At 28.0% G+C, this 15,277-nt stretch overlaps 1 protein-coding gene across 3 annotated transcripts in view; it reads right to left on the bottom strand.

Annotated features, from left to right (window-relative positions):
• Window positions 1–15,277, bottom strand: part of LOC118375501 (uromodulin-like) — a 34,265-nt gene that overhangs the window by 14,312 nt on the left and 4,676 nt on the right. For all 3 annotated transcript variants that reach the window (XM_052513409.1, XM_052513408.1, XM_052513410.1), the window contains one exon: window positions 14,008–14,117. The gene's annotated coding sequence lies outside the window, so the exon portion shown is untranslated. The remainder of the gene's footprint in view (window positions 1–14,007; window positions 14,118–15,277) is intronic.

Consider the following 15,277-nt stretch of genomic DNA (forward strand, 5'->3'; position numbering starts at 1 on the left):
TTACATTTACTACTACCTGAACTATTATAGGTTAAACATTTACTAAACATTTACTACCTGAACTATTATAGGTTAAACATTTACTACTACCTGAACTATTATACATTACATTTACTACTACCTGAACTATTATAGGTTAAACATTTACTACTACCTGAACTATTATAGGTTAAACATTTACTACTACCTGAACTATTATAGGTTAAACATTTACTACTACCTGAACTATTATACATTACATTTACTACTACCTGAACTATTATAGGTTAAACATTTACTACTACCTGAACTATTATACATTACATTTACTACTACCTGAACTATTATACATTACATTTTACTACTACTATTATGAACTATGAACTATTATACATTACATTTACTACTACCTGAACTATTATTATACATTTACTACTTGAACTATTTATTACTACTACCTGAACTATTATAGGTTAAACATTTACTACTACCTGAACTATTATTAAACATTTACTACTACCTGAACTATTTACATTACATTTACTACTACCTGAACTATTATAGGTTAAACATTTACTACTACCTGAACTATTATAGGTTAAACATTTACTACTACCTGAACATTTACTTATGAACTATTATAGGTTAAACATTTACTACTACCTGAACTATTATACTATTACATTTACTACTACCTGAACTATTATACATTACATTTACTACTACCTGAACTATTATAGGTTAAACATTTACTACTACCTGAACTATTATACATTACATTTACTATACATTTACTACTACCTGAACTATTATACATTAAACATTTACTACTACCTGAACTATTATAGGTTAAACATTTACTACTACCTGAACTATTATAGGTTAAACATTTACTACTACCTGAACTATTATACATTACATTTACTACTACCTGAACTATTATACATTTACTACTACCTGAACTATTTATATTAAACATTTACTACTACCTGAACTATTATAGGTTAAACATTTACTACTACCTGAACTATTATAGGTTACCTGAAAACATTTACTACTACCTGAACTATTATACATTACATTTACTACTACCTGAACTATTATGAACATTACATTTACTACTACCTGAACTATTATAGGTTAAACATTTACTACTACCTGAACTATTATAAACATTTACTACTACCTGAACTATTATAGGTTAAACATTTACTACTACCTGAACTATTATACATTACATTTACTACTACCTGAACTATTATACATTACATTTACTACTACCTGAACTATTAACATTACATTTACTTACCTGAACTATTATACATTTACTACTACCTGAACTATTATAGGTTAAACATTTACTACTACCTGAACTATTATACATTACATTTACTACTACCTGAACTATTATAGGTTAAACATTTACTACTACCTGAACTATTATAGGTTAAACATTTACTACTACCTGAACTATTATAGGTTAAACATTTACTACTACCTACCTGAACTATTATAGGTTAAACATTTACTACCTGAACTATTATAGGTTAAACATTTACTTTATTTACATTTACTACTACCTGAACTATTATACATTACATTTACTACTACCTGAACTATTATACATTACATTTACTACTACCTGAACTATTATACATTACATTTACTACTACCTGAACTATTATACATTACATTTACTACTACCTGAACTATTATACATTACATTTACTACTACCTGAACTATTATAGGTTAAACATTTACTACTACCTGAACTATTATACATTACATTTACTACTACCTGAACTATTATACATTACATTTACTACTACCTGAACTATTATACATTACATTTACTACTACCTGAACTATTATAGGTTAAACATTTACTACTACCTGAACTATTATAGGTTAAACATTTACTACTACCTGAACTATTATATTACATTTACTACTACTGAACTATTATTTACATTTACTACTACCTGAACTATTATAGGTTAAACATTTACTACTACCTGAACTATTATAGGTTAAACATTTACTACTACCTGAACTATTATACATTACATTTACTACTACCTGTGAACTATTATAGGTTAAACATTTACTACTACCCTATTATGAACTACTTATAGGTTAAACATTTACTACTACCTGAACTATTATACATTACATTTACTACTACCTGAACTATTATAGGTTAAACATTTACTACTACCTGAACTATTATAGGTTAAACATTTACTACTACCTGAACTATTATAGGTTACATTTACTACTACCTGAACTATTATACATTACATTTACTACTACCTGAACTATTATAGGTTAAACATTTACTACTACCTGAACTATTATAGGTTAAACATTTACTACTACCTGAACTATTATAGGTTAAACATTTACTTAAACTATTATTTACATTTACTACCTGAACTATTATACATTACATTTACTACTACCTGAACTATTATAGGTTAAACATTTACTACTACCTGAACTATTATAGGTTAAACATTTACTACTACCTGAACTATTATAGGTTAAACATTTACTACTACCTGAACTATTATACATTACATTTACTACTACCTGAACTATTATACATTACATTTACTACTACCTGAACTATTATAGGTTACATTTACTACTACCTGAACTATTATACATTTACTACTACCTGAACTATTATACATTACATTTACTACTACCTGAACTATTATACATTACATTTACTACTACCTGAACTATTATAGGTTACATTTACTACTACCTGAACTATTATACATTACATTTACTACTACCTGAACTATTATAGGTTACATTTACTACTACCTGAACTATTATAGGTTAAACATTTACTACTACCTGAACTATTATACATTACATTTACTACTACCTGAACTATTATAGGTTAAACATTTACTACTACCTGAACTATTATAGGTTAAACATTTACTACTACCTGAACTATTATAGGTTAAACATTTACTACTACCTGAACTATTATACATTACATTTACTACTACCTGAACTATTATACATTACATTTACTACTACCTGAACTATTATAGGTTAAACATTTACTACTACCTGAACTATTATAGGTTAAACATTTACTACTACCTGAACTATTATACATTACATTTACTACTACCTGAACTATTATAGGTTAAACATTTACTACTACCTGAACTATTATACATTACATTTACTACTACCTGAACTATTATACATTACATTTTTACTGAACTATTATAGGTTAAACATTTACCTGAACTATTATAGGTTAAACATTTACTACTACCTGAACTATTATAGGTTAAACATTTACTACTACCTGAACATTTATTATGAACTATTATACATTACATTTACTACTACCTGAACTATTATAGGTTAAACATTTACTACTACCTGAACTATTATATTAAACATTTACTACTACCTGAACATTTACTACTACCTGAACTTATACATTACATTTACTACTACCTGAACTATTATAGGTTAAACATTTATACTATGAACTATTTACATTTACTACTACCTGAACTATTATACATTACATTTACTACTACCTGAACTATTATAGGTTAAACATTTACTACTACCTGAACTATTATAGGTTAAACATTTACTACTACCTGAACTATTATACATTACATTTACTACTACCTACTATTATACATTACATTTACTACTACCTGAACTATTATAGGTTAAACATTTACTACTACCTGAACTATTATACATTACATTTACTACTACCTGAACTATTATAGGTTAAACATTTACTACTACCTGAACATTTATTATAGGTTAAACATTTACTACTACCTGAACTATTATACATTACATTTACTACTACCTGAACTATTATAGGTTAAACATTTACTACTACCTGAACTATTATAGGTATAAACATTTACTACTACCTGAACTATTATAGGTTAAACATTTACTACTACCTGAACTATTATATTATTTACTACTACCTGAACATTTACTACTACCTGAACTATTATACATTACATTTTACTACCTGAACTATTATACATTACATTTACTACTACCTGAACTATTATACATTACATTTACTACTACCTGAACTATTATAGGTTAAACATTTACTACTACCTGAACTATTATAGGTTAAACATTTACTACTACCTGAACTATTATAGGTTAAACATTTACTACTACCTGAACTATTATAGGTTAAACATTTACTACTACCTGAACTATTATAGGTTAAACATTTACTACTACCTGAACTATTATACATTACATTTACTACTACCTGAACTATTATACATTACATTTACTACTACCTGAACTATTATAGGTTAAACATTTACTACTACCTGAACTATTATACATTACATTTACTACTACCTGAACTATTATACATTACATTTACTACTACCTGAACTATTATACATTACATTTACTACTACCTGAACTATTATACATTACATTTACTACTACCTGAACTATTATACATTACATTTACTACTACCTGAACTATTATAGGTTAAACATTTACTACTACCTGAACTATTATACATTAAACATTTACTACTACCTGAACTATTATAGGTTACATTTACTACTACCTGAACTATTTTATAGGTTACAACATTTACTACTACCTGAACTATTATAGGTTAAACATTTACTACTACCTGAACTATTAACATTACATTTACTACTACCTGAACTATTATAGGTTAAACATTTACTAACTATTATAGGTTAAACATTTACTACTACCTGAACTATTATACATTACATTTTATACCTGAACTATTATACATTACATTTACTACTACCTGAACTATTATAGGTTAAACATTTACTACTACCTGAACTATTATAGGTTAAACATTTACTACTACCTGAACTATTATAGGTTAAACATTTACTACTACCTGAACTATTATAGGTTAAACATTTACTACTACCTGAACTATTATAGGTTAAACATTTACTACTACCTGAACTATTATAGGTTAAACATTTACTACTACCTGAACTATTATAGGTTAAACATTTACTACTACCTGAACTATTATAGGTTACATTTACTACTACCTGAACTATTATACATTACATTTACTACTACCTGAACTACTACTATGAACTATTATAGGTTAAACATTTACTACTACCTGAACTATTATAGGTTAATTACATTTACTACTACCTGAACTATTATAGGTTACATTTACTACTACCTGAACTATTATAGGTTACATTTACTACTACCTGAACTATTATACATTACATTTACTACTACCTGAACTATTATAGGTTACATTTACTACTACCTGAACTATTATAGGTTAAACATTTACTACTACCTGAACTATTATACATTACATTTACTACTACCTGAACTATTATACATTACATTTACTACTACCTGAACTATTATAGGTTAAACATTTACTACTACCTGAACTATTATAGGTTAAACATTTACTACTACCTGAACTATTATACATTACATTTACTACTACCTGAACTATTATATTACATTTACTACTACCTGAACATTTACATTTACTACCTGAACTATTATAGGTTAAACATTTACTACTACCTGAACTATTATAGGTTAAACATTTACTACTACCTGAACTATTATACATTACATTTACTACTACCTGAACATTTACTACTACCTACATTACATTTACTACTACCTGAACTATTATAGGTTAAACATTTACTACTACCTGAACTATTATACATTACATTTACTACTACCTGAACTATTATACATTACATTTACTACTACCTGAACTATTATAGGTTAAACATTTACTACTACCTGAACTATTATACATAAACATTTACTACTACCTGAACTATTTACATTACATTTACCTGAACTATTATAGGTTAAACATTTACTACTACCTGAACTATTATAGGTTAAACATTTACTACTACCTGAACTATTATACATTACATTTACTACTACCTGAACTATTATAGGTTAAACATTTACTACTACCTGAACTATTATACATTACATTTACTACTACCTGAACTATTATATTATACATTACATTTACTACTACCTGAACTATTATAGGTTAAACATTTACTACTACCTGAACTATTATAGGTTATTTTATACCTGAACTATTTACATTACATTTACTACTACCTGAACTATTATGAACATTTACTACTACCTGAACTATTACATTTACTACTACCTTATTATACATTTACTACTACCTGAACTATTATAGTTAAACATTTACTACTACCTGTTAAACATTTACTACTACCTGAACTATTATACATTACATTTACTACTACCTGAACTATTATACATTACATTTTATAGGAACTATTTAATTACATTTACTACTACCTGAACTATTATAGGTTAAACATTTACTACTACCTGAACTATTATACATTACATTTACTACTACCTGAACTATTATAGGTTAAACATTTACTACTACCTGAACTATTATAGGTTAAACATTTACTACTACCTGAACTATTATAGGTTAAACATTTACTACTACCTGAACTATTATACATTACATTTACTACTACCTGAACTATTATAGGTTAAACATTTACTACTACCTGAACTATTATACATTACATTTACTACTACCTGAACTATTATAGGTTAAACATTTACTACTACCTGAACTATTATAGGTTAAACATTTACTACTACCTGAACTATTATAGGTTAAACATTTACTACTACCTGAACTATTATAGGTTAAACATTTACTACTACCTGAACTATTATACATTACATTTACTACTACCTAATACATTACATTTTTGAACTATTATAGGTTAAACATTTACTACTACCTGAACTATTATAGGTTAAACATTTACTACTACCTGAACTATTATACATTACATTTACTACTACCTGAACTATTATAGGTTAAACATTTACTACTACCTGAACTATTATAGGTTAAACATTTACTACTACCTGAACTATTATACATTACATTTACTACTACCTGAACTATTATAGGTTAAACATTTACTACTACCTGAACTATTATACATTACATTTACTACTACCTGAACTATTATACATTACATTTACTACTACCTGAACTATTATAGGTTAAACATTTACTACTACCTGAACTATTATACATTACATTTACTACTACCTGAACTATTATAGGTTAAACATTTACTACTACCTGAACTATTATAGGTTAAACATTTACTACTACCTGAACTATTATACATTACATTTACTACTACCTGAACTATTATAGGTTAAACATTTACTACTACCTGAACTATTATACATTACATTTACTACTACCTGAACTATTATACATTACATTTACTACTACCTGAACTATTATACATTACTACTACCTGAACATTTACTACTACCTGAACTATTATAGGTTAAACATTTACTACTACCTGAACTATTATACATTACATTTACTACTACCTGAACTATTATACATTACATTTACTACTACCTGAACTATTATAAACATTTACTACTACCTGAACTATTATATACATTTACTACTACCTGAACTATTATTTACATTTACTACTACCTGAACTATTATACATTACATTTACTACTACCTGAACTATTATAGGTTAAACATTTACTACTACCTGAACTATTATAGGTTAAACATTTACTACTACCTGAACTATTATATTATTTACTATTGAACTATTATTTACATTTACTACCTGAACTATTATAGGTTAAACATTTACTACTACCTGAACTATTATAGGTTAAACATTTACTACTACCTGAACTATTATACATTAAACATTTACTACTACCTGAACTATTATACATTACATTTACTACTACCTGAACTATTATAGGTTAAACATTTACTACTACCTGAACTATTATAGGTTAAACATTTACTTAAACTATTATTTACTACTACCTGAACTATTATACATTAAACATTTACTACTACCTGAACTATTATACATTACATTTACTACTACCTGAACTATTATGAACATTTACTACTACCTGAACTATTATATTACATTTACTACTACCTGAACTATTATACATTACATTTACTACTACCTGAACTATTATAGGTTAAACATTTACTACTACCTGAACTATTAACTATTTTACTACCTGAACTATTTAAACATTTACTACTACCTGAACTATTATAGGTTAAACATTTACTACTACCTGAACTATTATAGGTTACATTTACTACTACCTGAACTATTATACATTACATTTACTACTACCTGAACTATTATACATTACATTTACTACTACCTGAACTATTTATAGGTTAAACATTTACTACTACCTGAACTATTATAGGTTAAACATTTACTACTACCTGAACTATTATTTACATTTACTACTACCTGAACTATTATACATTACATTTACTACTACCTGAACTATTATACATTACATTTACTACTACCTGAACATTTACTACTTACTATTATACATTACATTTACTACTACCTGAACTATTATAGGTTAAACATTTACTACTACCTGAACTATTATAGGTTAAACATTTACTACTACTGAACTATTATAGGTTAAACATTTACTACTACCTGAACTATTATACATTACATTTACTACTACCTGAACTATTATACATTACATTTACTACTACCTGAACTATTTAGGTTACATTTACTAAACATTTACTACTACCTGAACTATTATAGGTTAAACATTTACTACTACCTGAACTATTATTATACATTACATTTACTACTACCTGAACTATTATAGGTTACATTTACTACTACCTGAACTATTATAGGTTACATTTACTACTACCTGAACTATTATAGGTTAAACATTTACTACTACCTGAACTATTATACATTACATTTACTACTACCTGAACTATTATACATTACATTTACTACTACCTGAACTATTATAGGTTAAACATTTACTACTACCTGAACTATTTTATATTATTACATTTACTACTACCTGAACTATTATAGGTTAAACATTTACTACTACCTGAACTATTATATTATTTACTATTACTATTTACATTATTTACCTGAACTATTATACATTACATTTACTACTACCTGAACTATTATAGGTTAAACATTTACTACTACCTGAACTATTATAGGTTAAACATTTACTACTACCTGAACTATTATACATTACATTTACTACTACCTGAACTATTATACATTACATTTACTACTACCTGAACTATTATAGGTTAAACATTTACTACTACCTGAACTATTATACATTACATTTACTACTACCTGAACTATTATACATTACATTTACTACTACCTGAACTATTATACATTACATTTACTACTACCTGAACTATTATAGGTTAAACATTTACTACTACCTGAACTATTATACATTACATTTACTACTACCTGAACTATTATACATTACATTTACTACTACCTGAACTATTATGAACTACCTGAACTATTATATACATTTATGAACTATTATATTACATTTACTACTACCTGAACTATTATACATTACATTTACTACTACCTGAACTATTATAGGTTAAACATTTACTACTACCTGAACTATTATAGGTTAAACATTTACTACTACCTGAACTATTATACATTACATTTACTACTACCTGAACTATTATACATTACATTTACTACTACCTGAACTATTATACATTACATTTACTACTACCTGAACTATTATAGGTTAAACATTTACTACTACCTGAACTATTTTATACCTGAACTATTTAAACATTTACTACTACCTGAACTATTATACATTACATTTACTACTACCTGAACTATTATACATTACATTTACTACTACCTGAACTATTATAGTTACATTTACTACTACCTGAACTATTTAATTACATTTACTACTACCTGAACTATTATAGGTTAAACATTTACTACTACCTGAACTATTATACATTACATTTACTACTACCTGAACTATTATACATTACATTTACTACTACCTGAACTATTATAGGTTAAACATTTACTACTACCTGAACTATTATACATTACATTTACTACTACCTGAACTATTATAGGTTAAACATTTACTACTACCTGAACTATTATACATTACATTTACTACTACCTGAACTATTATACATTACATTTACTACTACCTGAACTATTATACAACATTTACTACTACCTGAACTATTACTACTACCTGAACTATTATAGGTTAAACATTTACTACTACCTGAACTATTATAGGTTAAACATTTACTACTACCTGAACTATTATACATTACATTTACTACTACCTGAACTATTATACATTACATTTACTACTACCTGAACTATTATAGGTTAAACATTTACTACTACCTGAACTATTAGGTTAAACATTTACTTACCTGAACATTTACTACTACCTGAACTATTATACATTACATTTACTACTACCTGAACTATTATACATTACATTTACTACTACCTGAACTATTATAGGTTAAACATTTACTACTACCTGAACTATTATAGGTTACATTTACTACTACCTGAACTATTTACTACTACTACCTGAACTATTGAGGTTAAACATTTACTACTACCTTATACATTACATTTACTACTACCTGAACTATTATACATTATTACCTGAAGGTTAAACATTTACTACTACCTGAACTATTATAGGTTAAACATTTACTACTACCTGAACTATTATACATTACATTTACTACTACCTGAACTATTATACATTACATTTACTACTACCTGAACTATTATTTACTACTACCTGAACTATTATACATTAAACATTTACTACTACCTGAACTATTATAGGTTAAACATTTACTACTACCTGAACTATTATACATTACATTTACTACTACCTGAACTATTATACATTACTATTATAGGTTACTACCTGAACTATTATAGGTTAAACATTTACTACTACCTGAACTACATTTTATACATTATACATTTACTACTACCTGAACTATTATAGGTTAAACATTTACTACTACCTGAACTATTATAGGTTAAACATTTACTACTACCTGAACTATTATACATTACATTTACTACTACCTGAACTATTATACATTTTACATTTACTACTACCTGAACTATTATAGGTTAAACATTTACTACTACCTGAACTATTATAGGTTAAACATTTACTACTACCTGAACTATTATAGGTTAAACATTTACTACTACCTGAACTATTATACATTACATTTACTACTACCTGAACTATTATACATTACATTTACTACTACCTGAACTATTATAGGTTAAACATTTACTACTACCTGAACTATTATAGGTTAAACATTTACTACTACCTGAACTATTATACATTACATTTACTACTACCTGAACTATTATACATTACATTTACTACTACCTGAACTATTATACATTACATTTACTACTACCTGAACTATTATACATTACATTTACTACTACCTGAACTATTATAGGTTACATTTACTACTACCTGAACTATTATACATTACATTTACTACTACCTGAACTATTATAGGTTAAACATTTACTACTACCTGAACTATTATAGGTTAAACATTTACTACTACCTGAACTATTATACATTACATTTACTACTACCTGAACTATTATACATTACATTTACTACTACCTGAACTATTATACATTACATTTACTACTACCTGAACATTTACTACTACCTGAACTATTATACATTACATTTACTACTACCTGAACTATATAGGTTAAACATTTACTACTACCTGAACTATTATAGGTTAAACATTTACTACTACCTGAACTATTATACATTACATTTACTACTACCTGAACTATTATAGGTTACATTTACTACTACCTGAACTATTATAGGTTAAACATTTACTACTACCTGAACTATTATACATTACATTTACTACTACCTGAACATTTATTATACTATTACATTTACTACTACCTGATTTACTACTACCTGAACTATTATAGGTTAAACATTTACTACTACCTGAACTATTATACATTACATTTACTACTACCTGAACTATTATACATTACATTTACTACTACCTGAACTATTATAGGTTAAACATTTACTACTACCTGAACTATTATACATTACATTTACTACTACCTGAACTATTATACATTACATTTACTACTACCTGAAAACATTTACTACTACCTGAACTGAACTATTATAGGTTACATTACATTTACTACTACCTGAACTATTATAGGTTAAACATTTACTACTACCTGAACTATTATAGGTTAAACATTTACTACTACCTGAACTATTATACATTACATTTACTACTACCTGAACTATTATAGGTTAAACATTTACTACTACCTGAACTATTATACATTACATTTACTACTACCTGAACTATTATACATTACATTTACTACTACCTGAACTATTATAGGTTAAACATTTACTACTACCTGAACTATTATACATTACATTTACTACTACCTGAACTATTATACATTACATTTACTACTACCTGAACTATTATAGGTTAAACATTTACTACTACCTGAACTATTATAGGTTAAACATTTACTACTACCTGAACTATTATACATTACATTTACTACTACCTGAACTATTATACACTACTACCTGAACTATTTATTTACTACTACCTGAACTATTATAGGTTAAACATTTACTACTACCTGAACTATTATACATTACATTTACTACTACCTGAACTATTATACATTACATTTACTACTACCTGAACTATTATACATTACATTTACTACTACCTGAACTATTATAGGTTACATTTACTACTACCTGAACTATTATACTACTACCTGAACTATTATAGGTTACATTTACTACTACCTGAACTATTATACATTACATTTACTACTACCTGAACTATTATACATTACATTTACTACTACCTGAACTATTATACATTACATTTACTACTACCTGAACTATTATACATTACATTTTTACTACTACCTGAATTACATTTATAGGTTAAACATTTACTACTACCTGAACTATTATAGGTTAAACATTTACTACTACCTGAACTATTATACATTACATTTACTACTACCTGAACTATTATACATTACATTTACTACTACCTGAACTATTATAGGTTAAACATTTACTACTACCTGAACTATTATAGGTTAAACATTTACTACTACCTGAACTATTATACATTACATTTTTACTACTACCTGAACTATTATACATTACATTTACTACTACCTGAACTATTATAGGTTAAACATTTACTACTACCTGAACTATTATACATTACATTTACTACTACCTGAACTATTATACATTACATTTACTACTACCTGAACTATTATAGGTTAAACATTTACTACTACCTGAACTATTATAGGTTAAACATTTACTACTACCTGAACTATTATACATTACATTTACTACTACCTGAACTATTATACATTACATTTACTACTACCTGAACTATTATAGGTTAAACATTTACTACTACCTGAACTATTATACATTACATTTACTACTACCTGAACTATTATACATTACATTTACTACTACCTGAACTATTATAGGTTAAACATTTACTACTACCTGAACTATTATAGGTTAAACATTTACTACTACCTGAACTATTATACATTACATTTACTACTACCTGAACTATTATACATTACATTTACTACTACCTGAACTATTATAGGTTAAACATTTACTACTACCTGAACTATTATACATTACATTTACTACTACCTGAACTATTATAGGTTAAACATTTACTACTACCTGAACTATTATACATTACATTTACTACTACCTGAACTATTATAGGTTAAACATTTACTACTACCTGAACTATTATACTGTAGGTAAAAACATTTTTAGTCAAATACTATCTGACTTCATCCATGTTGGAATTTGGATGATCAAGGACAAAGTATATTTTTCTCAGCATATTGTAACAATATACATATTAGTCCACGCAACTTCCTGTGTGACTGACCTGTGTGAGCTGTATGACCTGCGTTCCTATGAAGGCACACCGCAGGTTAACCGTCTGGCCAGGATATGATATCACTTCTGGTTCCACCTCCACCCACTGTGACCTAGCCCCTGGGAGGAAGAAGAAAAGAAGAGGAACTTATCCCACCTTTCACCGCAGCTTCCTGTTGTTTCCCAGACAACAGGAACCATAACGTTAAGGAGACGAGGAGAGAAAGCTTCTTGAGACTTTTGGGGCCAGGCCTCAGCTCCTGATGACAAATGACAGTACTCCCTGTTGTTTTGCTTAACTAGATAACATTATGTAGCTATTTTCTGAACTGCAGAAACTGAATAATAGATTATCTATGTAAGGGGTTTTCTGGCCCAGGGACACCTGCCCAGGCAAACCGGTGACACCTGCCCAGGCAAACCGGTGACACCTGCCCAGGCAAACCGGGGACCCAGGGACACCTGCCCAGGCAAACCGGTGACCCAGGGACACCTGCCCAGGCAAACCGACGACCCAGGGCCACCTGCCCAGGCAAACCGGTGACCCAAGGACCCCCATCATTTGTTTTAAGAATAAACTGGCCCGTGAGGCACAACGACCCAAACTGCAAACTACTGGCACATGTTTTGCTTTACACTCAGATTGCAATTCTAAAAGAAACATTTGTCAAAACACAACACACAATTCTCTACCTTTGGAACAACCTTCACAACTAAGATCTCTTGTGTGCAAATGGAAAGCAACACTCTTCAACAAGCTGAGCTCAATTACCAATTGATCACTGTCTCTTTTCACATGTGCAAACACTAATTGCGTAAATGTTCACTTTGCAATCAGACTTTTGGTATGGATAAAAAGGCTACAGGTGAGTACTCAGTATTTTTGATTATTTATCCCACCTTTCACCGCAGCTTCCTGTTGTTTCCCAGACAACAGGAACCATAACGTTAAGGAGACGAGGAGAGAAAGCTTCTTGAGACGTTTGGGACCAGGCCTCAGTTCCTGATGGAGCTACACTTTTGTAACATGTTTATCTTGTATACTGTATTAATGTAGTGTTTACTGTACTGTTTATCTTGTATACTGTATTAATGTAGTGTTAACTGTACTGTTTATCTTGTATACTGTATTAATGTAGTGTTTACTGTACTGGATGCTATTTTGTGTTTGTAGAACTGAAAGACAACCACCACGTGGTGGTAGAATGTGTTTATTTACAGAAGAATAGCAGGCTGCCATTGTGCAAATGGTGGTTGAAAAAGAATGCCAAAAGACTGCG

Source organism: Oncorhynchus keta, unplaced genomic scaffold, assembly GCF_023373465.1.
Source record: "Oncorhynchus keta strain PuntledgeMale-10-30-2019 unplaced genomic scaffold, Oket_V2 Un_scaffold_10655_pilon_pilon, whole genome shotgun sequence".
NCBI lineage: Eukaryota > Metazoa > Chordata > Actinopteri > Salmoniformes > Salmonidae > Oncorhynchus > Oncorhynchus keta.